The 26,139-nt window shown below is 45.0% G+C and overlaps 1 long non-coding RNA gene across 1 annotated transcript in view; it reads left to right on the top strand.

Moving 5' to 3' along the window:
* LOC144782715 (uncharacterized) overlaps nucleotides 1-26,139 on the top strand; it is a 319,661-nt gene that overhangs the window by 83,090 nt on the left and 210,432 nt on the right. Inside the window, exon 2 of the long non-coding RNA XR_013601219.1 lies at nucleotides 8,914-8,966. This is a non-coding gene — a long non-coding RNA (uncharacterized LOC144782715). The remainder of the gene's footprint in view (nucleotides 1-8,913; nucleotides 8,967-26,139) is intronic.

Genomic DNA, 26,139 nt, shown 5'->3' with positions numbered 1-26,139 from the left:
ATGTTGACACGCATAGCAGCCCCGCACCACACACTAGCGGTATCAAACGTCTTCCCGCCCTTTCCCAACTATGATGGACAGCTCACTCAAGGGACCTCAGAGCCTTTTGCCATGGTGGCAAAGTTACAGGCACACAAGGTCACTGGAGGCAAATCTTCTGGCCCTTTACGCAGCTGCAGTGTAGGAAAAGCACTATACATTTACCCAACGAGGTAGCACTCACTGATTAGCCAGTAGAAAGTACTCTAGTTGAGTAGAGGGATTGCACAAAACGGTGGCATCTTCGTGGATAACTGTGCAGGGCAGGATTCATTCTGGCACGAGGTCCTGTCACAAAAATTAAACCTCAACAGGAAGCACTTACAGATATAAAGCAGGTGCCCAAGTTGAAGCTCAAATTCAGTAACGTTTAATCAGCCCAAAACATTAGTGAGCACGGTCGAGGCTGGGCAAGTGTGCTTTAACCCCATATCTGCCGTCGAAAATTAGCTGTAATACTTGAGGGAGGTCTTTGCATCCATGAGTTTCTCGAGCGCAACCCCCGTGTAGTTCCTGTGACCAGGAGGCTGCTTTTTCCTCATCTGCTGCCCTGCTCGCTCTCTGACCCTTTATACACAAGAGGCATGTTGACACGCATAGCAGCCCCGCACCACACACTAGCGGTATCAAACATCTTCCCGCCCTTTCCCAACTATGATGGACAGCTCACTCAAGGGACCTCTGCGCCTTTTGGCGCGGTGGCAAAGTTACAGGCACACAGGGTCACTGGAGGCAAATCTTCTGGCCCTTTACACAGCTGCAGTGTAGGAAAAGCACTATACATTTACCCAACGAGGTAGCACTTACTGATTAGCCAGTAGAAAGTACTCCAGTTGAGTAGAGGGATTGCACAAAACGGTGGCATCTTCGTGGATAACTGTGCAGGGCAGGATTCATTCTGGCACGAGGTCCTGTCACAAAAATTAAACCTCAACAGGAAGCACTTACAGATATAAAGCAGGTGCCCAAGTTGAAGCTCAAATTCAGTAACGTTTAATCAGCCCAAAACATTAGTGAGCACGGTCGAGGCTTGGCAAGTGTGCTTTAACCCCATATCTGCCGTCGAAAATTAGCTGTAATACTTGAGGGAGGTCTTTGCATCCATGAGTTTCTCGAGCGCAACCCCCGTGTAGTTCCTGTGACCAGGAGGCTGCTTTTTCCTCATCTGCTGCCCTGCTCGCTCTCTGACCCTTTATACACAAGAGGCATGTTGACACGCATAGAAGCCCCGCACCACACACTAGCGGTATCAAACATCTTCCCGCCCTTTCCCAACTATGATGGACAGCTCACTCAAGGGACCTCTGCGCCTTTTGGCGCGGTGGCAAAGTTACAGGCACACAGGGTCACTGGAGGCAAATCTTCTGGCCCTTTACACAGCTGCAGTGTAGGAAAAGCACTATACATTTACCCAACGAGGTAGCACTTACTGATTAGCCAGTAGAAAGTACTCCAGTTGATAAGAGGGATTGCACAAAACGGTGGCATCTTCGTGGATAACTATGCAGGGCAGGATTCATTCTGCCACGAGGCTCCTGTCACAAAAATTAAACCTCAACAGGAAGCACTTACAGATATAAAGCAGGTGCCCGAGTTGAAGCTCAAATTCAGTAACGTTTTAATCGCCCAAAACATTAGTGAGCACGGTCGAGGCTGGGCAAGTGTGCTTTAACCCCATATCTGCCGTCGAAAATTAGCTGTAATACTCGAGGAAGGTCTTTGCATCCATGAGTTTCTCGAGTGCAACCCCGTGTAGTTCCTGTGACCAGAAGGCTGCTTTCTCCTCATCTGCTGCCCTCCTCGCTCTCTGACCCTTTATACACAAGAGGCATGTTGACACGCATAGCAGCCCCGCACCACACACTAGCGGTATCAAACGTCTTCCCGCCCTTTCCCAACTATGATGGACAGCTCACTCAAGGGACCTCAGCGCCTTTTGCCATGGTGGCAAAGTTACAGGCACACAAGGTCACTGGAGGCAAATCTTCTGGCCCTTTACGCAGCTGCAGTGTAGGAAAAGCACAATACATTTACCCAACGAGGTAGCACTCACTGATTAGCCAGTAGAAAGTACTCCAGTTGAGTAGAGGTATTGCACAAAACGGTGGCATTTTCGTGGATAACTATGCAGGGCAGGATTCATTCTGGCACGAGGCTCCTGTCACAAAAATTAAACCTCAACAGGAAGCACTTACAGATATAAAGCAGGAGCCCGAGTTGAAGCTCAAATTCAGTAACATTTTAATCAGCCCAAAACATTAGTGAGCACGGTCGAGGCTAGGCAAGTGTGCTTTAACCCCATATCTGCCGTCGAAAATTAGCTGTAATACTTGAGAGAGGTCTTTGCATCCATGAGTTTCTCGAGCGCACCCCGGTCTAGTTCCTGTGACCAGGAGGCTGCTTTCTCCTCATCTTCTGCCCTGCTCGCTCTCTGACCCTTTACACACGAGAGGCATGTTGACCCGCATAGAAGCCCCGCACCACACACTAGCGGTATGAAACGTCTTCCCGCCCTTTCCCAACTATGATGGACAGCTCACTCAAGGGACCTCGGTGCCTTTTGGCGCGGTGGCAAAGTTACAAGCACACATGGTCACTGGAGGCAAGTCTTCTGGCCCTTTACGCAGCTGCAGTGTAGGAAAAGCACTATACATTTACCCAACGAGGTAGCACTTACTGATTAGCCAGTAGAGTACTCCAGTTGAGTAGAGTGCAAATTGCAAAAAAATCCGCTAGTTCGCGGGAAAATCCACAAATTCGCAGATTTTTTTGCGATTTCGCGTGAATTTTGCGGAACGCAGACCCACAAAATTCGCCCATACTTATACAGGACAGAATGGCCCAGATGAAGTTAAAACTATTAATCAACAGTGTCAGATAGGGGCCTTCCCTGTAAATAGAGTTAATAATGCCATAGCAATGATAATTGGATATCATAATGAACTTTCTTCCTCTCCTCGAATAAGACCCATGAGGGAAGCTGCGCCACAGTTCATTCCTGGAAGAGGGAATGCAGATAATCATGACCCTAATAATCCCATTGCTAGAGCCCATTTTTTGTATAATTGAATAAATACGCCCTGGAAAAGGACGGAGGAACTTACATTAAAAGCCTCCTTAAGAGACATACGGAAAAATCCTAGAGTATTTTATGATGATGTACAGGTAGCCATTGATTCCTGTATCATGACTTTAGTAGATATTGATATATTTTTGGGTATGATCCTGCCACCAGATATGTAGCGACTCACCCGGGAACAGGATCATGTTGTTGAGTTAGGAGGAGATTAGACTGCTATAGTAGCAGCTGATAGGGATAGGAAACCTAGTCAGAAAATTAGTCAGCTCATACTGGACCTCCCTGGCTACATACTAACTTATATAAAGATGATAATTCTGGCACGGAAAATATATTGGATGCTCCTTACTGCTTGTAAGCAAAGACAGGGTGAGTCCGTCCCTGATTTCTTTACTCCCTTTAAGGAAGTTTCCTCTAATGTATGTAATAGCCCTATTCTTCCTGTCCTTAAAAGAGGGGATGGAATACAGGATACAAGTTTATCGATTTGTGATTAATTCGATAGAAAGTAACAAGATAGTAGTCCCTACATATCCTGTTGTTTCTCAGATAAAGTTAATACACATGTGGGATTTTCTGGCATCTCTGTTCAAAGCCCTATTTCACAACAACTGAATTTTAGTATGGGGTCTCCAACATTTTCTGTAAAAAAAGTCACTAGTCATGAAAAAGTGACCACCCCATCCAATAGTATCAGTAGTGATCACATTGGTGCAATAGCCAGGGTTTTCAGCAGTAATACATACAAATTGTTTTTAAAAAGGCTTTGACAATTTGAACTGAAATATTACATGGGTACTAGATACAAAAATATCTTTAATACTCCCTTGCGCCAAGATATAATTATGAGTAATAAATATATCCAACTGAAGTAATAGCTGTAAGTACATTTTCAAAATGTCAACTATTTTTCTGTAGACATCAGTTTATGAGTTGTGAAAATACTAAAGAAATGTTGTCTTGAATGCGTGGGTTTTATTTTTAAAATGCAGGTTGGACTGCACACAGGAAAGCTACTCACAGGTACCTGGTGATCTACTGGTAGCTCACGAGCCACTCATTGGAGACATAGCAATGCAGCAGAAGGTTGCAAACAGACTACAGTGAAATTATTGCATCACTTAACTTCCTTGGGACAAAGTATCTCTTTTCCATTTACAGTATTGTCAACAGAAGGTTACCTATTTAGGTCTCCTCCTGTCGAAGAGGGGTAAGACGCTACAGCAACATAGGATATCATTGGTGCAGAACTTGCAGAAACCACTGACTCAGTCTAATATCTGTGCGTTTTATTACCAAATTTTTCACTAATTATAAAACCCCTGCTTGCTTTAACATTAAACAGCGGTCCTCTTGTGTGTATCAATTTCTTTTAAGATTCAAAACAATATTGGCTTGTAATCACAATTCAAAAGTTTTTTTTGTAAAAGAACAATGTAACACACACCGGAGAGAAGTTTCAATTTATATATTTGAAGATCAAATCAAATATTCAAGGCTAAAGCAATATACATATTTAGTTACGCACAAAGGGAATCAAGTGACTGTGGTGACTTGTGGTGATAGGTGATATGAAAAACACACTATATACAATACAACAATGCAGTGCAGTGAACAGGGGAAGAAAATTGTGGTTCGTCTTGACAACTTTGTACATATTGCCCAGAGTTAATTCAAATTTTTCTTTATATACATGGGCAGTGTAAACACATATTGTATGCGTTGACGTTTTGACCCAAATTGTAGAGCAGGGTATGATGTGTCTTAGAAGGGTCTTCTTCAGGACAAGGGGGCGGGGGTGGAGGTATGTAGCCTGTTGGTTTAATAATAAGAATTTGGGTCTGGGTTGTGTTAAAAAACGGGAGCCTTAGTGAATTGTTATGAGGGGGGGAAGACTTACCGAAGTGCAGAATGCTAAAAAGTCTCTGCAGAGGCGGGGTCCGAGCAAATCAGTTCAAGTTACCTGGGGAGGGGTTGACAAAAGCTGCATCAGTGACTGAGCATATATTGGCTGATGCTTTAGGTGTTGGGCAAGGGTCCAGCTGATAACTAACCTTAATTAATTTCTTTCAGGACGTTAGATCTCCACCAGCCGGTTGGAGTCTGTGACCAGTTCACTTGTGTATACTGAAAAGAATGGAGATAAAAGCGATTGCAATTGCTTTTTAATGATATATTAACCATATGTGTGACAACTCTTGAACCCAATATTTATGTGTTAAAGAAATATCAAACAACCTGGGAACATGAATATGTAAATTCCCTATACTTTTTGAGTTCACATTACACTCTAGTACCCAACTATCTAACTTGGACCTCAGTTCACGTAAATGTACAAATGTTTTTGTTAAAACAAAACCTGCTTTCATATGAACCATTACGTGTGCTTCAACACGTTTACATAGTCTGCGTCATGACCTGATTAGCAGGCGTGCATGTTACATGCACACAGGGCTACTCATTTAAATACACCCCGCGTCCTGGCCTCATTCTTCATCTCACAGCAAGAGAAGGCAGGACGCGGCTTGAATACGGTAAGAGATTAGAAATCCCTTTAAACATGCCCCGCACTGACTGAAGGCCTCGTAACCCGACTGTATTTAATTTTTGTCACCCGTCCAGACGTGCTCCTACTGAAATAATTTCGGACGTGTGTTTTACATTAACGAAACGCGCTACTAATTAACCCGAATTGGGATAATGCTGCAAACCCAGGTCTCACGCCGCTTAATCATTATAACTCTTTACCCGTTTATGCTCCTTCAAACATTTTATAATTTAATCACGAAGGCACCCGGTGCGCATATTTGAACTTTCCCTTTTGAAATGTCAAGCTACAGGCACAGAAACTCACTACTTATGTAAACCCTTTGAATCACGTTTGCCCATCTTAACCATGAATGCTCCTAGAACGCAGAGCGGCCATGCGCTACTAGTGCCCCTTCACTCAATCGCTTTTATCTCCATTCTTTTCAGTATACACACGTGAACTGGTCACAGACTCCAACCGGCTGGTGGAGATCTAACGTCCTGAAAGAAATTAATTAAGGTCATTTATCTGCTGGACCCTTGCCCAACACCTAAAGCTTCTGGCAATATATGCTCAGACACTGATGCAGCTTTTGTCAACCCCTTCCCAGGTAACTTGAACTGATTTGCTCGGACCCCGACTCTGCAGAGACTTTTTAGCATTCTGCACTTCGGTAAGCCTTTCCCCCCTCATAACAATTCACTATGGCTCCCGTTTTTTAGCACACACCTGACCCAAATTCTTATTATTAAACCAACAGGCTACATACCTCCGCGCCCCCCTCCCTTGTCCTGAAGAAGACCCTTCTACGGCGCATCATACCCTGCGCTACAATTTGGGTCGAAACGTCGACAAATACAATATGTCTTTACACTGCCCATGTATATAAAGAAAAAATTGAATTGACTCTGGGCCATATGTACAAAGTTGTCAAGACGAACCACAATTTTCTCCCCCGGTTCACTGCACTGCATTGTTGTATTGTATATAGTGTCTTTTTCATATCACCTATCACCACAAGTCACCACAGTCACTTGATTCCCTTTGTGCGTAACTAAATTTGTATATTGCTTTAGCCTTGAATATTTGATTTGATCTTCAAATATATACATTGAAACTTCTCTCCGGTGTGTGTTACATTGTTCTTTTACAAACAAAAAATTGAATTGTGATTACAAGCCAACATTGTTTTGAATCTTAAAAGAAATTGACACACCCGACAGGACCGCTGTTTATTTTATTTAATCCTAATCTCAGGTCCTGAGGGACACCGGGCAACCCATTGTTGTTTTCTAATGCTTTAACATTAAAGCACGTATGCATGCCGCTTCCTTGGACTAATCAGTGTGAAGCTGTCTTTTTGTAATTGAAAAATGCTTCATGTAATGCTCCTGCTTTAGGTAAAACCTGATTATTACAAATGTATGTATGCAAAAGATGGTTGTAGCTTGGCACGGTCCCATGTTGGAAGGAATATGTCATGCGCATATTTCTCCTCTGAAATGTATATTTAAGGTCACAATTTGACAGTTATGGTACCACATTTAGGGCCAGATGTAGGTGAAATAGATTTACCGATTTTAAATTACCGAATTTTACCGATTACGGTAATTAAAAATCGGTAAATCTATGGGGTCGACATGTAGGTATTCCAGATGTGCTGGAATACCGAATCAGATGATTTCGGTATTTACCGATTTGGTAAATACCGAATCGGTAATGCCCATTCATTCCTATGGGCTATGAAGCCCATAGGAATGAATGGGCATTACCGATTCGGTATTTACCGAATCGGTAAATACCGATTTCCACAAGGGTGCAGGGGGTGTCACTTTGACACCCTCTGGCACCCCCAAAACAGGCTCGGGTGCCATGTGGCAGGCATACATGCCCTAAGGGCAGGTCTGCCTGTCACATGGCATAGGTGTGCATGCACACATTTGCATGCACACCGGAATCGGTATTTTACCATCAAATTTATTTGATGGTAAAATACCGATTTGGTAAGGCTCCTGGGACTCTGAAGAGTCCCACCTACATATGGGTGGCTCAGATTCGGTAAATTTACCGATTTTTTTATTTTACCGAATCGGTAAAATTACCGATTCGGTAATTTTACCGATTCGGTAAAATAAAGCCCCCTACATGCCAATCACCTATTTACCGATCGGTAACGGCCGAAAATACCGATTTTCGGCCGTTACCGACCGACCTACATCGGGCCCTTAGTGGATATCTAAAATATAATTCAGACCCAGCACCTGACCAGTACGATATTAACAGGGTATGAGTTAACACTTTTTGCTCCAAACATCACTCTGAAATGCTCTAACATTTTGAATCCAGCCACAAGAAAGAGCAGTAAGTATGAGGTTTGCATTGACCACCTGGTTTACTTTAAGGCATCACCTCACCCGTAATAGTGATTAATATAGTGATGTTCACATATGACCCAACTTGGGTCTGAAACAATTTCACCCTGAAGCTTCCTCTGAGAAGTCGGGGCTTTCCTTCTATGGTTCCAATAGGTTTTTAAAGTCTCCCTTTTCTTTTTATCAGGTTAGACTCTTTGCAAAATTGTGGCTGATTAGGCTCCTCAGCCTCTCTACCAATGTCTCTCGCTATACACACAGTAGTGTCTTGCACGAGTGAACATATCCTAATTTAAATATTAGTGCTCGTCTCTCAACCTCAACACATGAATAACAGAATTGTGGCTTTAAACAACATCATAGGTGCCTGTGGCGTTCCTAGTATTGAATGTCTTATTTCTCCCAAGATATGCGGCTAAAGTATGCGCGGTGTAGGAGGAAAGACAGCTAAATACAGCATGAGTTTAACCCAGTATCCCCTCAAGCCCGTGCTAAGCCCCGTTACCTTCCTTAAATCACTTACCTGCTACGGCACAACTCTCCTGAGTTGCAGCCGGCCAACCAGCGTCCTCCGGCAGCGTCCACCACTCTTTGTTCCACACCTCCTGGGACTCGTTGAGGCTGGTGGCGTTGTTTCTTTTGGATATGGTTCCCTCTTCTCCTTCTGGTGTCTTGGTGCAGGATTCCACCACACCTGACACTTCCTTGCCCTCTCATCTCTCTCTGGTTCCGCGGGCTGCAGCATTTTTGTCCCCTCCTTCATTCCATCCTGATTGATTCAGGGCTATCGGAGCTCGACCACCTGTTGTATGATAGAGTTGTCCTTCATTAATGTCGGTGCTTTTCTCTGGGTCACGCCCGGTTTAACCCTTTATTCCTCTCTTTTGCCACAGGCACGTCGGCGTTGAGGAAGAGGCAGCAACGCGGACTCCGGAGTGGACCGCAGGTAAGAAAGGGGGTTCATAGGCATGCATATATTAGAATCATGGTGCCTTAAGAGTGAATCTTCCAGAGAGAATTGTGCGGAATTATAAGGTCCATTCTGGATCATTGCATTTATTGATTTGGGGGTCACCGATTGGTGTACACTGTTGAATCAACTTTTGGTATAGATGGGGTTTTAAGGTCTTTCATAGTTCCCAATACCATACAGGTAGTCTGCTGTATTGTTTAATTCAGGAAAACCACTTCTTTGGGTATAATTCATGCTCTGAATAGGGTTTCTTTGCCCTGCACTTGCCAATATTTGGTTGCCCAAATACTCCTGTCTCTATTGGGCTAGCCACATTTGATTAAGTCCTCTAAATAGATCAACCTGTTGGTAGTTTTTCAGTTGTTGTGGACATTGTGAAAAATAGAAAGCAGAAGGAAGGAATCTGTTATCACTCTGGAAATAGGGACATTTAAAAAAAAAAAAATTGGATGACTATTAAGAAGTGGAGCTTCTGAATGCTCCAGACTGTGTGTCATTGCAAATTTCTCTGGGATAGCTATTTCGATGTATGTAATGCTGTGCGTGATGATGAAAACAATACACTTCTTTGTAATTTAATGCATTCAAATAAGGATCTTCATTGTCCACAGTTATATATGCATTGAATTGGCCTGTACCTGTACGGTGCAGCTCAGTTGTTGGCTCTGAGTACCACGGGTTCTTGGAGCACCTATAAACCCTATATATAACCAAAAGGGTGTAGCATACATAATGGTACATTGCTTTTGTAAATTAACCATTGTGTTAAAAAAGTTACTGATGAAAACATTGTCCCAAATAGCAGTTCTTTCCTACTCATTTTCAATATTTCTTTATTTCAACAGGTATTTTCTTTGGGATAACCTTGAGGGATCTAACATATGACCCCTTGCTGAATTTGGAATGTTGTCTACTGTGCAGAAATATATAGGTGTCCTTGATCACCAATGGGTTTCATACTGGTTTTCACCACAAACTGGAAATACATTAAAAGAACAAAAAATAGGAAACCTGGGCTATCTCTAGGAAAAATGCCAAAACTGTAGTAAATATTACTTTTTTGAGTCAGCTCTGCATGTTCCTGAAAGCTGGGAAGATTGTGACTTAAGCAGAGCAAACCATTTGTTGATGCCACTTTTAGGGGAAAACAGACCCTTTTATCCAGAACACCCTTTTCGTATTTTTCCCATAACCCCAAAATGTAACTATATTTTGGCTATTTTCTCTGTCCCCTCCTGGGGAATCCACAAACCCTAGGCACCTGTAGAATTCCCAGTATGCTGGAAAAAAAGGATGCAAATTTGGCATGTATACTTTATGAGGACAACAAGTGATTGTGGCCTAAGCGCAAACTACCCTCAGTAGCCAAAAAGGGGCTGAGCACTGGGGTTGGGAGGGTATGGGGGGCAGCAATTATGGGGCCAATGATGGGACTTGTTAAACTTGCTTCAAAATAGTGTGCCTGACTCTTGATAACATGTCTAAATCTAGTGGTTAAATTTAGATTTGGCTTTGAACATAATCAAGGGCGATTAAGATCAGAGTAATTTCTAAAAGGTTAAAAGGTTATGGTCATCTTCTGCAAAGTTTCTTCCCAGAGGCCTTGAGCTAAGTTTCTTTAGTGACATTGTTGAATGAACTAATATGTATTTTGGCAATTTCAGTGATTTACAGATACATTATTCATTACACAGTGAATCATTTTCAGTCCGTTTTCAAAGTTTGCCAATTATTTATCCCATGCCTGGGCCTTTATAAGACCTTGTTTGCTTTTGTTTGTTTCATATGTAAAGTCATATTCTCAATTCCAGCTCATTTCTGGGCAACTCTCACACAGCTACTTAACATCAGTTGACTTCCGACCCATTGCAGTGCATCTTTAGTCAAAACCAATACCAAATCTAGGGATTTATTACAAATCATTCTTACTCATGGGGGAGATCTAGATGGGGGTGTGGGTATAGGTGTAGATCTGTCCTGAAAAAATCTCGCCTTTCTGTGGTTTCCGTTCATGGTTCATCTACCTCTGCCCAAAAGCATGCTATTACACTAACAGATTATATACCATGTGATGGAATCCTGCATCAGGGGAATTTTCTATCCAGCAGTTGGACAAGACATTAGGATTAATTTTCTAATCTTCATGGGTGTGATGTACGTCCTAGGTAAATAATTATAGTAGGTCCGTTTAAATCTCATGTTTCTTGAGATGTTAGAGGTGGACCTTAGAGTTCATCTCCAGCACCCTCCTTACCTAAATGAATTGTCCATCCATACATCTTTCAAAAATGTCTGATTTCTTCCCTAAAGCCAAGTATACAAATAACAGATCTACAACCTAAGAATATATAACTTACATATAACAATCCAATAAAAAACAAAATATAAAATAAACAAAACAACATTTAATACCAACATTGCAATTGCTACCCTCAAAGCTGAAGGATTATTTGATGATCAAGTTAATCATTTCTCCACAACACCAACATTTTCCTTGCATGTTCTAGACATATGGACCCATGTTTGTATCAAATGACAAAATACATCTCAAGAGAAAACATAATTCATAGCGAGTCTCTCCAATCCATTAGTATGCAAAATGAAGACCAGAGTTGCTAGGACACACCCATGCCATACCCCTCTTACTAAACGAAAACACCGGATTCACTCAACGTTCCGGCTACTCCCTAACCGTAGCAGCCAAGTTGGAATGGAGTAATCATAGAAAATCAAAGACATCTGCCTCGACGCTTCCTAAAGCTAGTATGGCCAAATCTTGGCCCTCTTGATGTAGTCGAAGACCGAGCTTGGTCCATAAAAGCTAGATGTAAAGTTCCACCAGAGCCTACTGTATACTCACAAATCAGAAGATTAAGGTTACGGTATTGCCAAATAGTTCCTTGGACCCTTCTAAAGCCATATTGAGACTATACAAGGATGCTATTGTCCATGGCCCTGGACAAAATTCTCTCCATAATGATTGTTCTGGATATTTTCACCAAGGAATCGATAAGTGACATAGTCAGTGATATTATAGTGGCAGTATTTAAAATAGGGGATGGGAGATCCATGTTGCTACCGTAGCAACATGGATCTCCCATCCCCTATTTTAAATACTGCCACTATAATATCACTGACTGTGTTCTTTCCAGAATAAACTTCTATTGTTTGAGACACTAGCATGATGCAGCTTCTCCCAAGCCTTTTTCTGGATTGTTTTTTTCCTGGTAAAAATTGCCTTTTTATAGAGGCATCTCTTCCACGCTAGCTCCTCTTTAGTAGAAGGGGATTGTTTAAGGGAAATATGTAAATCAGAACAAGCTTTGAAACAAGCATGAGCAAACCACTTATATTTACTCTTGACTGTTGATCCGCTCCTTTTAGAACTTAACAGACCATAACAATGGTACCAATTGCAAAAAATCCATTAAAAATACTACAATGAATGAATACCTTATGCAAACACAATATCAATCACTCAATCAAAAATAAGTTTATTACGACCCATTGGTCTATAAACTACATATACCATCATACAACAGTTAAAAGTACATTTATTAAGATTTATACAAGTACCTAAAACCAAGATTTCATTTTTTCTCATAAAAACTTGTTTTCATAGTATCATACTGTGAACCAAGTCCAATGCCTAAAAATTCACTGTTAGGAGAATACATAAAATAATTAAAATCGTCCGAATTTGCTCTGTTTGTCTCTCCCTGGGCCACTCTTTCCATTTCCTTATTCCATGAGAAATCTCTTTGCTACTTGGACAAACTTCGCAAAAGCAATTGCAATGTCAAAGAACTGCATTTCAATGAGGAGTTCAAATGCCTGGTTAATTGACCTTATTCCATATTTTTAAAAAACTGGCCTTAAAATCAATCGCCGTACAGATAAAAAATGTTGACAATCCATTACAATATGGACGCAGGTACATTTTGAGCCACTCCCGCATGTACATTTACCGGCATCATCCATTAATATGTTTTTGATTTTCTCATTTGCACGAGCTGGATTAATACCTATTCTCACCTTTAACAATTCCAATCTCAACCAGTGATTCGGTACAGTATCTAGATACGGATGCCAGTTTTCATTTCTCAAGCTATTTAACAGAAAGTGCACAGACTCTTTTTGTTTCAGGTAATCCATATCGATTTGTCTAGATTTTTCATTTCCCAATGTTTTTAGAATACTCTTCCGTTCATAAATACATAACGACTCTCGGTCAATAGTTACCTTTAAATTCTCATATATGGAGTAGAGTATCTTTCTAGTAGCTTTTGCCCACTTCAGATCACTCTGTTGGATCTCCCTCCTACACCAACAGGACACTCTCTCCACCTCTCCTGATCCTAGTCGTTTCCAAAATCTACATAGCTTTACCTGAACTTGTATGTTCCATGCTGGTCAATCTAGTTCTAACCTAATGGCCTGTATCATTGAGGAGCTGGGCAAAGAAAGAAGAGTTTTTAAACATTTCCCTTCCTCATTATCCCATGAACATTTCCCTCCTAAACACAAGATCTCAGCTCAAACACAACATGACTTCATTAAATCTATTTCTAAATAGATATAACATTGATTTATCAGGATTAATTAGTTCCCATTATATGTCTCTACCATTTTCCACTGTACTGCCCTGGTGAAGAAATATATTAGTCTGGTGAACCATGTGTAAAAAAAAACAGACAATATCGAAGTTAAAAGATTATTGCCTTTATGCTGATATCACCAGAACAATGACCAATGGGATCCCATAAATTGATGGTAACAAAAATATAATCCATTGTACTCTGAGATCACCTCACATCAACCATAAGAATATTACATGAGTTCATATCTTAGGCTTCAAGAGCATTACACATGCTGTTGGAAGCCAACATCCAGAGCAAAGATTCCTCCAATGTAGCCTAAATTTGATAGATACCTCACCCAATATAACCCATCTCATCAGCATGAGCAACATTAACGGAACTCGACTTGATATTAATATCGCCTGCAACAATTAAGTGAAAATTCATGCTGTGCAGGTATAAATTAGAAAAACAATACTCTGATTAGTCACGGTGCATTACTTTCTACTTAAAAATAATATCATCAAACAGGTCAAATATCACTAACAAAAATAGTGAAAAAAGAGAGAGAGTGCCTCACGGTAGCGACACCCGAGGGGGTTACTGGCTGGTGATTGCCAGTTTCACCCACTTATCATCATTGGCCACTCTCTCTTTTTGTGTGTGGGAAAGAAAAGAAGGAAAGTGTTTCCCTTTTCAAACAAAAATGTGTAGTGAAAAGATAGTGAGTGCAGCAACTGTCACTCTCTTTCTGCTATATCGGCCCCCATATTCCATGCCATCTTTCCCCACTATTTTGAGTGAACAATTGTCCTCCCTCCTCACATTGCACTCCCACCTTGCTATCTTTGGCGACCTAAATTACTGGTTTGGCGATAGCCACGCCGGCCCCCATGCTACTGAGCTCTTTGAGACGCTTAAAAATCTGAACCTTGTCCAACATGTCTCCCAACCCACTCATACCAAGGGACATGTCTTGGATCAGATCTGGACCTGCAACCTGGAGCTGTCCCCACCAGACATACGTCCGTGTGCCTGGTCCGACCATCATCTGGTGGACACCACTATCACGGTTGCTGGTCAGACCCCTGCTCCCCTGATGGCCGGCGGCCTCTCCCGCAAATGGAGCTCATATGACTCCCAGGGATTCCTTACCGCCCTGGCCGACTCTTGCCCGGTGATTTCTGACCCCATCGACACGGACGGGCTAGAACAAAATGTGGCCTCCTGGCTTGAGTCGGCCAGTGACCTGTTTGCCCCCTTGGTCAAATTCCCCTGTACGAGACACAGGAATTCTCACAGGTGGTTCTCCGACGACCTCAAAGCCCGGAAACTAAAAACACGTCAGTTGGAACGCATCTGGAGACACGATTATTCTGACCTAGCAAAACAATCTTATCTGACCGCTCGCAAAGAATTTAAAACAGCTATCCGTTCAGCTAAAATGGAACACTTCGCCAGTAGGATCTCCCTGGCAGCTAATAAATCTAAGGAGGTGTTCAGAGTCTTGAACGAGCTAACCACAGACGACAGGACCCTTCCAGCCCAGACCCCTACTCAGGAGGCCTGCGACACCTTGAACTCGTTTTTCCTAGAAAAAATTTCCATTATCAAAAAATCCATTCCTCCACCCCCCCCAACTGTCACTGCCGGATAATTCCCTCAACAACCCCCTGTCTTTCACTTCCTTTCCTATCCTAGACCCCTCCTCTCTGGCGGAACTAGCCACTCGGGTGAAATCTGGCTCCCCGAACGACTGCTGTCCACCGTCAGTCTTGCGGAGCATATGTCTCAATCTACCTGACAGTATCTTACATCTACTTAATAGCTCCCTCAGCAGCGGCATCTGCCCCTCTTCCTTTAAGGAAGCTATTCTGGTACCCCTCCTAAAAAAATCCTGGCGCCGACATGGCGGAGCCATCGAACTACCGCCCCATCTCCCTCCTCCCTTATTTTTCTAAACTTATGGAGGCCCACGTCACTCGCTGCCTGTCCAGGTTTATAGAATCTTCCGGCTATCTCGTACCAACTCAGGCCGGCTTCAGACCCGCTCACTCCACAGAAGCCGTCATCCTGGCGGTCCTTGACACACTCAGAAGCAACGCAGACGCGGGAAACCCTCAAGCCCTCGTCTTACTGGATCTGTCGGCCGCGTTCGACACGGTGGATCATAACATCCTTCTCCACCATGTCGGGCAGGCGGGCATCCAGGGCGTCGCCCTTGAGTGGGTCAGGTCCTTCCTTACGGGGAGAACACAGGCGGTCCGCCTCGGTCCCTACACTGCCAAAAAAACTGTCACATCTGTGGTGTCCCCCAAGGCTCTTCCCTCTCCCCGCTCCTTTTCAATCTTTACCTCCGGCCACTTATCCAGTCACTTCAGAAATGGGACATCGTCACCTACAACTACGCTGACGATCTCCAAATCATCTTTTCCCTCAACTCACCACATGCCATTAAAACTTTTCATGGAGCCATGACTCATATCCAACTCTGGATGAACCAGAACCAATTGAAGCTGAACCCCGGTAAAACCGAGCTCCTACTTCCCGGACTCAGTTCTACCTACTGGGGTCCACAGTTCTGGCCCCCAGAGTTCGGCTCCCCCCCCGTCCCAGCAAAAACAGTAAAAAGTCTGGGTGTCATCATTGACACCGACCTTTCTCTTAGGGCTCAAGTTGGAGCGGTGGTTTCCTCCTGTATGTACCAACTTCGGAGGATTCGCAAAATCCGCCACTTTCTTCCCCCGGCGGCACTCACCCAAACTGTCATTTCATTGGTACTCTCCCGTCTGGATTTCTCCAACGCCATCTAACACTGCCTGCCACAATACCTGATCCAACGCCTCCAAATCGTCCAGAACCAGGCTGCCCGCCTGATTGATGGAACACCCAGATGGCAATCAGCTAAACCTCTGCTCACGAACCTGCACTGGCTCCCGGTTGATCGAAGGGCTGCCTTCGAGGTAGTTTGCCTCACCTTTAAGGCACTTCATTGCCCTTCCCCCGCCTTCCTAAAATCTATCACCCGTTCTCACCGCCCCACACGCAATCTCCGTTCTGCCCACCGCGACTTGCTGATTACCCCCAAGAGCAAAACCAAGGGATTCGGCGGACGCCGGTTCTCTCATCTAGCCCCTGTGCTCTGGAATCTCCTCCCTCTCCCAATCAAATCCTGCTCCTCCCTTCTCAATTTCAGAAAAATGCTAAAAACTCATCTCTTCCCCACCCCCATTTAGACTCTGCTACTTATGCCTACCCTTCACTCTGTTCTGTCTACCAGCGCCAGGAAGCTTCGGTGTCAGTGCGCTCTATAAGCTACATTTAACATAACATAACTGTGCTTGCTATTCTTCAAAATGTGTGCTCAAAGAACCCCTGTGAGAACCAGTGAACATAATTCTCACTTTTAAATTCTGGTATTTGGGCAGAAATGTTTCTCTCACAATGCCATCTCTTTTTGATCCTAGCCCCTCCTGTGGCAAAAAGAAGGCCAAATCTGACACACATTTTGTGTGTATTCTCAGAGACATGCCAGCATTGCAAAAAGCTGTCTAGGCGTACTCTCAAGGAGAGAGAAAGGAAATGTCTCTATGGACTTTCTGATAGGAAGAAATCTAGATCCAGAAGAAGGTCTCTGGTGAGACAGAAGAAAAAGAGGTCCAGATTGACTTCGAGAAGTAAGATCCCGATCTGTTCTCCATCGGCGTCGGGATCAGCGTCGAATATACGTCCAGTGGCAAAGAAACGGATGTCATCGTTGAGCCCTCCACAGTCAACTGTGCACCACACGATGCCGAGATCAAAGATGGCAGTTTCGACGTCAAGTCATCAGGTAACAGAGCAGCACCCTCCATTGGCGTCAGCCCGGCGACGCTCAACGTCGAGGAGTAGGTCTCCGTCAGCGTTGGCTTAACGGCCAACGTCGAGACAAAAGACTCCATCGGCATCATCTCCCAGGCTTTCGACGTTGAGGACATTACTCCGTCGACATCATCTCACAGGCTTTTGACGTCGAGGAACAAGACTCCGTCGACATCATCACACAGATGTTCAAAGTCAAGACACAAGACTCCGTCAAAGTCTTCCCACAGGCATTCGACGTCGAGGCACAAGACTCCATCAATGTCCAGACACAAGACTCCGTCAGCGCTATCTCACAGGCGTCCAACATCGACACAGGGGACTCCATCGGCGTCAACTCATGGACGTTTGATGTCGAGATGAACGCCTCCATCGTCGTCAACTCAGCGACGATCCACGTTGAGGTACAGATTTATCCCCAGAAGACGGTCAACATCGGTGACACACGGTTCGACGTTGACATCAGTGAGGGCTAAATCACCGTTGGTGATTCAGGACACAGTGACCCCACGTTCAACGTCGAGACACATCAATCAGCGTCGACCCATCATGCAGAGCATTCAGCTCGATCAAGTTAAAGACACATGACGTCATCAGCCTCAAGGTCACCGGAGGTGATTATTTCAACATCGAGCAGCCCTGCGTCATCATCTGTGTGCCCCCTTTTGCGCTCTGAGACTCCTCCACAGGAAGTGAGGCAGAAATCTCTATCTGTGCACCTCTCTCTTAGGGCTTTTTTACCACAGCATCACTGGCAGAAATCTGGAACGGCAAAGGCACGAGGGCCACAGGACTACTCCAGTCCTCTACAAAGTTCTCCACTGGCTCGGCTGGTACAACCAGTAGATCTCTCACCTACCACTCCCTCGAGGGGTTGAGATCATACGCGTATGCCGTCAGCCTCCTCAAGAAGAAGATCTATATCTCGGGGGCATCGGAGAAGGCACAGGTCACCGACACGTTCACCCTCTTCTACGCAATCTTCGAAGAGGGACTATTCTCCGACTCTTACAGACAGTCCACCTTTGAGGGTCTCTCCAGTGGATGATGTCAGTACTTTCCATGATGTTCTGTCCAGGGGAGCAACACAGTTGAACATTTTCCTTCCGTTTTCATTGCTTTACAGCAAAAGGCCTTGAAATCGGACTTGTAGTAGTTAACTTAAAGAGGAGGTTTGAGGCCAGTGACCCAAAGTTCATCCTCAGTGATTTTTGAAACTTTTCTTTAAAGATCAGCGGACATACTGTTGTTACCGTTGGTACCGGGGGCTTCTTCAGCCTGTTATGGAAACATTTCTTACACCGCAAAGGCTCAGGACCGCACCATCAAGGATCTTGAAGAGGATCCACTGTTCCTTAGATCTGACCTACCTCCTGACTCTATGATCATTGCGGCTGCGAAAACGACACATGCAGTGGCCTCCTCATCAACAGTTCCTCCCGATAAGGAAAGCAGAGCTCAGGATTCGTGAAGAAGAAAAGTCTGTGGCACTTTGTCCTCCATGTTGACAGTCTGCAGTGCCTCAGAGCTCTTAGGGCACTATGACAGGTCCTTGTGGGACTCACTACAAATGTTTACCGAAAAACTTCCCAAAGAGGATCTCAGGGACTTTGAGGAGGTGTTGCAGGAAGGAAGTTTGGTGGTGAATTAAATTATCAGCGCCGCAGCTGAAGGATTGACGTTGTCTGCACATTCCTATGCACACGGGATCCGTGCCAGACGTTCATCCTGGCTTTGAATAACTGCGTTAAAACCCGAAGCTCAGTCAAGGATCCTACATCTCCCTTTTTCAGGATCCTTCTTGTTTGGCACTCACACAGATGAGGACCTGTCAAGGATGAAGATGGATTTAGACACCTTGAAAGCAGGGCTTGGGGGAAAAAGAAGTTCAGGCGCCGGTACCGGCCATATGATCGAAGGCCCTTCCATCAGAGGATTCAAGCCCCTCAGTGGCAGAGGCAGCAACAACAGCTGAGCCAATCAAAATCCCACCATCAGGGACGTCGCGCTCCTAGAGGGAGAGGAGCTACACACCAATCTGCTGCCTCAGCAAAAACTCCATCAAATCAATGAATGCTCACTTCCCCCATCACCGTTTCCCACTCCAGGGGGGGAAGTATAGCCAACCACCTGGAAGAGTGGCGCAGCATCACAAAAGACCAATGGGTGTTATGTACATTGAAGAATGGGTACTCTCTAAGTTTCTAACATCAGCCTCCTACGATCCCTCCAGTGAAAACTGCATTCCACCAACTGCAAGTTCTGCCGGAGGAAGTAACCACCTTCCTGCAAAAATCAGCCATCAAGGAAGTTGCTATATCGCAATGGGGGTCAAGGGGTATACTCAAGGTACTTCCTAGTGAGGAAGAAAGGTCGGAAGTCAGACTTCAGACCTATCCTGGATCTTCGCGCTCTCAATAAATCAATTCGGAAGGAGAAGTTTCTCATATTTGCTCTCCATCAAATATATCCCCATCTCCAACAAGGGGACTGGATGTGTTCGTTAGATCTACAGGATGCATACTTTCATGTCCCAGTCAATCTACATCACCGATAATTCCTGCTTTTTCTGGTGGGATCGACCCGTTATCAGTTCAAAGTCCTGCACTTCGGGTTGAAGTCAGCTCCCGGAGTATTTATAAAATGCATGGCAGTAGTAGCAGCTGCTCTACGGTGACAGGGAATGTCTGTTCACCCTTACCTCGATGACTGGATTCTGAAGAGCCCTTCTCCCCAGAGCATGAGGGCCCACTATCAACGATGTCTAGCCCTTTGCCAATGATGGGCCTTCAGGTCAACTTTGAGAAATTGACTCAGCATCCCGCGCAAAGAATCCGCTATCTGGGTGCAATGATAGACTCCGCAGTAGGAAAAGTGTTTCCTTCGGAGGAGAGACAGTCATCTATCACTCTGAAATGCAAGCAGATTCTGTGCAGCAATTTCCCTTCAGTATGTCAGGTTGTCTCTCTCCTAGGGTCGATGGCATCCTGCATTTTTCTTGTCCCCTCCTCCAGGCTAAGGATGGGATCAACGAACGGCTCGATGGGACGACAGGATACATCTGTCAAAGCAGTCAGAGCATCGATTCCATGGTGGATGAGACAAGGAAATCTTCTGGTAGGGGTTCCGTTCCATCAGTCCCCTCCCTCTCAATCATCAATCACAGATGCTTCCCTCCAGGGTTGGGGAGCGCACACGGTGTCACTCCATACTCAAGGTCGATGGTCGGCAAAAGAGCGATTGTATAACATCAACATGCTGGAGCTATGAGCTGTGCATCTAGCCCCAAAGGCCTTCCTCGAAATCTATTTAGACCAGCTCCATACTAGTCCAGACGGACAATACGACCACCATGTACTATCTGAACAAGCAGGGAGGGACTCGATTTCGGTCTCTGTCCCTGGAAGCCCATGCTCTCTGGCATTGACTCCTTGCAAGGAATCTGACTATTACAGCAATACACCTACCAGGGAAACAGAATTCACAAGCAGACGATCTCAGTAATCACTTTGAGGACCAGCAGGACTGGGTTCAAAACGACAAAGTCATCAGAGAAATTTTCCAGGAATGGGGTCGTCCAAGCCTTGACCTTTTCGCGGACGATACAAACAAAAAATGCTGCTACTTTGCCTCAAGATTCTACCGACCAGGCTCGAGAGGGAATGCCCTTTTGATCAACTGGTCAGGAGGCTTTGTATACGCTTTTCTTCCCCATCCTCTCATCCTGAAGGTCATAACCAAACTCTCCCACTCCGAGGCAAAGATGATTCTGATCGCTCCGGACTGGCCACGGCAGTGGTGGTACCCGGACCTTCTGCACCTATCAGAATGCCCACACAAGAGATTGCCGTGCAGACCGGACCTGCTGTCCTAGATGAACGGGAGCATTCATCACTCCAACCTTCTCTCGCTGAACTTGGCAGCATGGCTCCTGGGGTCCACAAATATGGTCATTTAGGACTTCCTCAGGGTTGCATGACCATCTTGAAAGAAGCAAGAAGACCTTCCACAAGACATTCTTATGCTTGTAAATGGAATCGTTTCTATTTGTGGTGTGTGCAAAATGATTGCCATCTACCAAGGGGCAAGAGGAAATGATTTTACCTTACCTCTTACACTTAGCTAAGGCAGGTCTCAAATCCTCTTCCATAAAAGTATGCCTGGCTGCAATTACGGCATACAAGCGGTCTCCTTCTCAACCTTCTTTCTTTTAGTTGCAGGTAGTGAAGGGCTTTTTACAAGGGTTAAAGAAGGTGTACCCTCCTATCCGTCCTCCTTCGCCTCCTTGGGAGCTGAATCTGGTTCTGTCTAAACTGATGGGTCCTCCATTTGAACTTATCCACAAAGCAACCCTCTGAAACCTAACGTGGAAGGTAGCCTTTTTAGTAGCAATCACCTCAGCTCGCAGTGTGAGCGAGATTCAAGCTCTCTGTTCTAAGGAACCCTATGTGGTTTTTCATCTCAGTAGGGTCGTTCTGAGGACCCACCCCTCCTTCCTTCTAAAGGTGGTGTCGGACTTTCATGTCAATCAATCCATCTCGCTGCCTACCTTTTTTCCTAATCCCTCTACACCAGCTGGGAGGTCCCTTCATTCTTTAGACCTGAAAAGGGTTTTGAAATTCTACTTGGACAGGTCTAAAGCGATTTGGAAATCTGATCACTTGTTTATTAATTACAGGTCCATCAGAACAAGTTTTACAGCCTCCAAGTGTTACATCTCCAGGTGGATAGTGTCATGTATAAAACTGGCTTATCAGTTAGCACAGAAGCCGCTTTGGTCTATGCCCAAGGCTCATTCCATTAAAGGAAAGGCAGCTACAACAGCTTTTCTTAACAATGTACAGATTGCTGAGATCTGCAAGTCAGCCACTTGGAAATCGATACATACATTTACGAGACACCATTGTCTCCACTCAGATACCAGAGCATACACTCAAGTAGGCCAGACCTCCTTGAGAAATTTGTTATAATGCTGAAAAAGCTTTGATTGTTTGTTTGGTCATTTCTCATTTGCCCGCAGGCGGTGGATGGGCTTGCTATTCGATTCAGTGCTTATGACTATTGATGAGGGGTATCCTCATCAAAGTCATAAGCAACCCACCCGCCTCCCCTTGCAAATGAGACTTCTTTAAGACTTCTTTAAGCTATATCTTTGTGCCCTGACCCTCGGCTCTCCCCAAAGAACAACTGACCTAACTGTCACCCCTGGGGCATGATGGAAGCTGGGGGTCATGGCTGCCTTAAAGGCACAGTGCCAGTTTTTGTGTTTGCATTTGCTTTCATTTTCTATGCATTTGGTTTTCAATGCAGCCTATAGGCTAACAATGCTTGCTCTTTTGCGGATTGGTTTTTATTCTACTCATTAAAAAGAGTTCAAGTAATGCTTGGCCTCCTGTTGTCTATATTCTGTAATACAATGAAAACAACAAAGGAGCGTCACCAAGTTTTAATGAAAGAAGCGAGCATGAAGCAAACTTCACAGAAACACAATGGCTGTGAAAAAACACCTCTTATGGTTATTTGGAAGGCCCTCACTCACCAACTATCTCTATCATTGTGGCAGAAATATGTTGACCAACCTGCACAGGGTAAACCTGGACTTTTAATTTGGTCCTTTACCCTTCACTTTTGCTATTTTTTAACCATGTACAATTGGCAAAACTATTAAAAAAAAATTGACACAATTGATACATTTTTAATAATCACTCACAATTACACTTCACTCACGAAAAATCCAGCTCCGCAGTAACCTGGCGTTGAAGCACACTAGGGTGGCACTCGGCCACTCCTCCTGGTGGGGCCCAATGATGAAGCATGTCACCAACCAGGTTGGTGAGTGAGGGCCTTCCAAATAACCATAAGAAGTGTTTTTTCACAGCCATTGTGTTACTGTGAAGTTTGCTTCATGCTCGCTTCTTTCATTAAAACTTGGTGACGCTCCTTTGTTGTTTTCATTGATTTCCTTGAGGGGGACAGGAGCGCCTGTATTCCCTTCCTCTCTTGTTGTTGCAAATATATTCTGTAATACTGCATTGATGTGTGAAAAAATTATATGTGTATATATATAGTGCAGTATATATATGTTTTTATATATAATTTTTATTTTTTCCGGGGTCCCCGTGCATGGGGGGGGAATATTCAGTGCTTATGACTTTGATGAGGATGCCCCCTGGAAGAGAACTAGGATTACAGGTAAGTAACTTATCCTTCCACGCCAGCCAGTGCTGATCCGTGAAAAGAGCTACCCTCTGTCATTTTTATACAGGATTTTTTCGACATTTCGTCGACAGCTTTTTGATGTTTAGGTTTTTTCTCATGTCATGTCACCTTTCACCGCGCCATGGTGGTGACGGACCCTCACCTGACTTGCCTGAAGCGCAACCTCGACTCAAAGTCTTGCTGAGACTGCAGGGCCATGACTCTGAAACCTTTGATGGGGCAGCCCATATAGCTGCTTGTGGGGCGGCACGTAGCACTGCATCGTCCTCTCAAAGGTCTCATTATCTGTCCTAGTTGAGACGAAGGTCCTGGCAGCGCTCCAGGAGTCGCAAGTCTTTGTCCTTTTACTCGAAGTTGTCGAGTCGGTCAGGTAAGAAGCACAAGAAACAGAAGTCAAAGTGTGCTTTGACCTCTCCCCATCCGTCGGCCAATGCGACAGAGGAGTCTCAGCACTTTAGGCCTCGCTCTTCAGAATCAGCGACTGGGTCACCTCCATGCTTCCCAGCCTTCCGGGAAGCAGGAGCGACCGCCGCCCAGCTCAATGAATTTTATGATGCCATGTGCCTCATATTTGGGGGGCCTGACCCTACTGGCGCACCTTCGGGACCTGGAGTCTCGGAGGGGGCTCCATTGAATTCTGTGCCGATGGCTCTGGAGCCGATGACCGCCCTTCCCCTATCATGGATTTGGTGACGGATTTGGACCGACATTGGTCATGCGACCTTCCCTGGCGCCGTTCCCGATGCCGAGACTCCCAATGCTGCTGGCACCTATCAGAAGCAGCATCCCCATTCTTATCCCCGATGACCTGGAGCCAGAATGGCGCATATAGAGCTTAGGTTCTAGATCGCTTTCTCAGCCCTATTCTGAAGGGCGAGGAATGGAGGAGTTGCTGGACCCTTTACAAGACCAGCCTTATCAAGAAATGGACTGATGTGAGGAATTGGGTGAGTTCAGCAGACTGGATACCTCTCCATATTCTGGCTACTTTCTCCCCCTACTGTGGCTACAGAGGAGGGAGCATCATATGCTCTGGTTTTGCGAATGGCAGCTGAGAGGTCTTGGGCCTTTAGCTCTGGTCCGTGGCAGTCAAGATAAACATTTTGACAGAGTCCTGCAGCCTGGTGTCTCCTCCTCTGAACTCTTGCTGGCTTTCAACGAGGCCTTAACTGCTGTCCCACTAGGAACTTGGTCCAAGCCCAGCACAGGCATTCCTGTGAATAGGACAACTGCCCACCGACATCACCCTGCAGGGGTTAACCCCAATTTCCTCACCAACCACCTACCCAGGGGAGCTTGGTGGTCCAAGCCGCTTCTTCCCAAGGTGCGTTCCCTTCCACCCCTCTGGATATGGAATCCAAAAGGCTGGATAGTTGGGGTAAAAAAAAAATTCTTCTGCCAGCCTTGCCTTTCGTTCGGTAAACACTGCATGCTTATTGGGCTGTTATTCCCACACTTTGTGGGAAACAGTTGTGCAAGTGCTGCCCCAGGTCCCAGAGGTGGCCCGGGCCATCCTCTCCTAAACAGTATCAGACGGGAGAGATGCGGCAAGGTTCACCATTGGTTGTGGTCTCGACACGACCGACTCGCTGGGCAGAGTGATTTCATTGACAGTGGCTGCTCTACGCATGCTTGATTGAGGACCTCGGCTTTTCAGGGGATGTCTAGGCCTCTCTCAAGGACATGCCCTTTGATGGCACCAATCTCTTCGGAAAAGAAGCAGATATTGCACTGGAGCACTTAAAGGACTCACGGGCTATGGCCAGTCCTTGGGCCTCTCAGTGGCAGCTGATCCTCAGTCTGCCTTTCGCCCCGTACGTGGCTACGGATGGGGCTTTCAGCCACGCCAGCCATACCCCTGCCACAAGATTGAGCAAGTTCAACAAACTCTGTGTGTCCGCGGATCGCTCTGACCCCATGGGTCGGGCGGCCAGAGGTTTGGTCAGTTCACCACCCCTCCTGCAACCTAAGCCTCCAAGCCTTCCTAGTCTGGCCCTTCAAGATCATGGCAGGATCAGCCATTACCTCCACCACTGGCATAACATCACCTCAGATAGGTGGGTCCTCCAGAATTCTGGTAGATACCTATTTTCTGGGGCTATATTTTGGCAGACAAATCCATTTGAGATATCAAGTGTTGTTTTATATTTTCCGCACAATGTTATTCATTAATGCAGCACTGTGTGCATTTTGGACAGCAAATGTCTTAGTGCAAGTGTTTAAATGTCTGTAATCTAAAACTAGACAATATGTATTGTCGGTTTTCATGACTGGAAACAAAGGATTGTTCATTTGAGAGGTGCATGTTTCAATCACCCCTTGGTATTCAAGTTGATCTAAGATCTCCCTGACCTGTTTTTAGCTTCTTGCTTTATTGGATACTGCCTCTGTGCAGTAGGATCGCAGCTGCAATTTTGGCGACTCCCCCAGGGGATATAAGAACAGCCTGGGGTTGTTTTCGGCCAGCATAACAGGGTTACTTCAAA

Source organism: Lissotriton helveticus, chromosome 9, assembly GCF_964261635.1.
Source record: "Lissotriton helveticus chromosome 9, aLisHel1.1, whole genome shotgun sequence".
NCBI classification, from domain to species: Eukaryota; Metazoa; Chordata; class Amphibia; order Caudata; family Salamandridae; genus Lissotriton; species Lissotriton helveticus.
This window is presented reverse-complemented; position numbering and strand designations above follow the sequence as displayed.